The sequence below is a fragment of the Arachis stenosperma genome, chromosome 7 (assembly GCF_014773155.1).
Source record: "Arachis stenosperma cultivar V10309 chromosome 7, arast.V10309.gnm1.PFL2, whole genome shotgun sequence".
NCBI lineage: Eukaryota > Viridiplantae > Streptophyta > Magnoliopsida > Fabales > Fabaceae > Arachis > Arachis stenosperma.
In genome coordinates, this window is record NC_080383.1 from 18,090,947 (window position 1) to 18,095,510 (window position 4,564).

The following is a 4,564-nucleotide window of genomic DNA, read 5'->3' on the forward strand; positions in this document are numbered from 1 at the left end:
AAGAGAATTTCGAATACGTATACGTATTTATTTTCTTTCTTCTATTAATTGAAGAAATAATTTGAAAATAAAACAGCATGTACAAAAATGAGTAATAACCCCAGTAGAGACTGGTACGATTCAATTCTACATTTTGTTCATTTGGGTTTGATTGTGTCGTAGCTCTATAATTCGGATTAGGTTTATCGTTGGATGAACTGCATTGTTGATATTGATCCCAAAAAAGAAACAGTGAGTACTGCTAATCCGTGAACAGCCAACCATCGTACTGTAAAAATTGGATAGGTTCTGTCTATGGTCATTAGAGCCTCCTAAAAAGATCTACTAAATTCATCAAGTTGGTCTAAAGGATCAAAACGGCCAATTATTAATGGAATTCCTTGTCGGTTCTCCGTAAAATACTCGTTTGCCGAGGGCTTCCAAAAACATTGTAAGCTAAACCCGTGCTGACAAATAACCAACCTATGCTACTCGGGTCAGAGCGTAAGCTAGTAATGCTTTCGGCTACTGGACTTTCGCCATCTAGGGTGCAGCATTCCACCGCTTCGCCTAGCAGCACGACGCTTGTATAGCTCTCCCACAACCCTGTTTTCATGGTTTAGGCTGCTCCCATTTCGCTCGCCGCTACTATGAAAAGCTTTTACTTTTTTTTCCTCTGGCTACTAAGATGTTTCAGTTGGCCATGTTGTCTCTTACTTGCCCGTGGATTCAGCAGCAGTTCGAAAGGTTGACCTATTCGTGAATCTCCGGATCTACACTTATTTTCAACTCCCCGAAGCATTTCGTCGCTTACTACGCCCTTCCTCGCTCTGGGTGCCTAGGTATCCACCATAAGCCTTTCCTCGTTTAAACATCGCCCTTAACTTGAAGGCTATGCCATCCTAAGGTGCTACTAGATGGAAGGATGTTATCAACGTCCATGAATAATAAATCATAGCATAGATCAAACAGCCGAATCGAAAAAATTGGGTGCTATCATATAGCATAACTTTGTATCGGCTAAGTTCATGAGTTGGAGATAAGCATACTCGAACCGCTGACATCCGCCACAGGGTAAATCACTGCCTCTCAGGCCCCGAATGATTCTACCATAGAGTTCAACGATAGACAATAACCCCCCCCCCCGAACACAGCTTACAACTTTTATTGTACTGTACTCTCCAAAGAGCAACTCTTCTCAAAATCTCAAAAGGTGCTGAGTTGAAATTCCATTCTAACTAAGGATTCTTGTGGTTTCGGAGGATCCAGCTACAGAAGAACCGAGAACGGAGAGCTCCTTTTTGCCCAACTCTTTGGTCTTAAGAACGCTGGTTTTAAGAATGAGTGTTTGCCCTTCTCCAACCTTATTGCCCAACCTGAGAGCGGATAGATAATGCGTTCCGCTTTTTTAACAGGGTTCTATGGTCGGTTCGCGACCCCAACAAGAAGTGTGTTTAGTAAAATAACTTTTAAAATTTAAAAATATTATAATAGACATTAATATAAGAATTAAATTTGGATATTAATTAATATATAATATTATATTAGACTTTTTATTTTGATAAAAACAAACCAACTTTAAAATTTTCACCCTTAGGTACTTTAAAGAACACTCATAACTTTTAAAAGTTGTAAATATAAGTATATAAATTTTTTAATTTATCAAACACAAAACGAATTTGTGCCTTTAAAAAATACAAATACTTGTTAAAAAAATTTACCAAATTAAACCTAAGTGTTACATATAAGTCAAGAAAAAGAAAGTTAATATAGAATCTGATTTCAGTAAGACACATCAACTAAATCAGCATTCGTTGTGGCATATCTTATGAAAACAAAATAGTATCAAAAGAGAAGATTTTACGAGATCAAGTTAAGCAAAATAATAAATAATTTTCAGTCAATACAAACAGTCACAATTTTAGATGTAATAAGTTCTAGATGTAACAACAGTCTGAAGAACAAAAGAAGAAAGTATGATTTTGTTGTTACAACTCCCTTTATATATGAAAATTTCACTCTATAAAAGGTTGATTTTATTGTATGAAAACAAATAGATAGAAAAAGTCGTAAAGAGTAGTGTCAAAAGATAAGAATGTTAGATTTCAAAAGTATGAGCTAGATTGAACTCATAATTTCCTTTTTACTAATTTGTGTTAGTATTTAGAGGTGTCTTAAGGTAGGTTAAGCTTAGGTGTTAAGAACTTGGTTTGAACTATTGAATTAGTCATTGTAATAATGTTGATTATAGTGATAGGTAATGGTTATAATCTCTAAAAGTATTTATTTAACTTACTATAAAAGATTAAAAGTTTATATTTAATTTTTAAAATATAAAAATAAATCATTATTAAATATTTAAAATTTATAATAAAAAATAAATTAGATAAAAGTTAGACACCAAGTTATAGACACTATAGTAAAAATTCCGTCATGGTTTATGGTGTAAACCGGATATAATTCTCTTTGCATACGAAATCTGAGTCAAAATATGTAACAACCCAATTTTCAGTAGATAGACTTTTCTGGCTATTTTAAAATTTATTTTAAAAAATTCCAAACCAAGGTCCAATAAAAAATAATGAGACTGACCCAATGGTTAAAAAAAGAAAGAAAGAAAAAACGAAAATTAAAGAAAAAATAAAAAAATTAAATAAAAAAGAGTCATTAATAAGGTCAAAATTGACTTTATGAGGGTAATTAATATGCTAAGTCAAGTTTGGCTAGTAAATAATAAATATTAGCTTACCATTGGTTTATTTTCCTTACTATAGACTTTTTGAGCCGAAAATTCAATTTTTGTGACGGTTTTGCATGCGTCAAGAAAAACTGTTATAACCGAAAACTTCAAAATTAGTAGTAAAATAATTTCTACCTTAGTAATTATATCCCAAGATTAATATTAGCCATCTATTCATGATTTATTTCTTTAAGAATAAATCTTAGCTATTAATTATTTTACCATACGGTAAAATTTACTCCAAATCAAATTTCTGACTAGTATTCCGCAAATGACTCCTAGAGACCCAAAATCTTCTTACTTGCTATCCAAGTAACTTATCTCTCATTCTCAGCCTCTGTACTGAGACTATCTCAGTCTTTCACCTCCCTCTGCTGTGTTTTTAATCCCGAGTACCTAACTGCGGTTAATTGTGGATAAACTTGACACGCAAGCGCTGACTAAGCTTCCTCGTTTTAACGCCCCTTCTTCATTAAAGCCCATCCCTTGACCACGAAAAATTAAGCCTCTTTTATCATCATAAATTCAGAAAGACTTTGATTTCTTATTTAAGGAAGTATTGGCCACAAAATTCACAAAACACTTTACACATTTTTACACTCTTTTGACCGAATTCTTGAGAGAGAAAGATAGAAAATTATTGTACGTGTTCTCTGCGTTCCAGCTCCTATTTCAACTCTTCTTCCATTTTTATTCATATGTTCTTCAAAGACTCAAATCATGCAAGCACAAATTATTGTCCGTTTTCGTTAATCCTTGCGTTTATATCGAAATTTTGGCTAGGTAAACTCTTGTTCTTTCTCCTTTTCTTTTCTATTTTTTTTTGAAATAGTAGCCATGATGAATTCTTACTCTCCTCCATGTATAGAGAACTCCTCTTGAAGCACCCATGGAACATGCCTAAGGAGTTAGAGAGATTCGAGCTCAAAGTGGTTGAATTTCGACGTTTTGCGACACTTTAGGCCAAAAATGAAACTCACCACCATTAGCTGTATTTTTGCCCTTGTGTGCACGTTTTTTAATAACTGAAGTACATAAGAGGTAAGGATTAGGATTAGTTAGAGTATGTTTATACTTGTTTTCGGTGTTCATATGAGCCACTTCGTGGTGATTTTGTACTTGATTCTTAATTCTTGAAATTTAATGATGCTTCTCTATTTTTAGGCTATTATTTGAGTGATATATGAAATTTATGTACCTTTGAAAATTGTATAAAATCACTGAAATTATTTTGAGCACTTGGAATTTAAGTTTCAAGTCTTAAGAGTCAGTAAAAGTGAATAAAAATGAAAAACTGCTCCCTTAAAAATTCAGTCACTAAATGGTCATGAAGTTCACATGTATAAGGGTTAAAAATAAGTTAGAAAACTGGTTTTAATCCTATGAAACAAGGGTGTAAAAGTAAAAAGGGTGTTATGGTCATTTTTGGATAAAAAGAGGGTTAAAAATATAATCTTACTGAAAAATAAATAAAATTCTAAATTTAGTGTCATCAAGGATAAATTAGTAATTATATAAATTAATTGGGTCAAAATTATAATTACAATAAAGTTTTGGGCCTAAATAAAAGCTTAAATAAAAATTAGAAGTAAAACGGTAAAAAAATAGTAACTATAATAAATAAATAAATTAATAAAGGGTAAACTGATATTTTAGGTCCTAAGGGTTTAATTGAAATTAATTGAAAATATTATCGATTATTTGGTCATTAAAAAATATTAGGATTAAGCCGGTAATATTTTGACGCTAAATCAGGTAAAACGGTAAAACTAGAGTACTAGTGATATATTAGTAATTTTAGGCATAAAGTCAAATTAAAAATTATTAATTAACCTAATGAAGGGT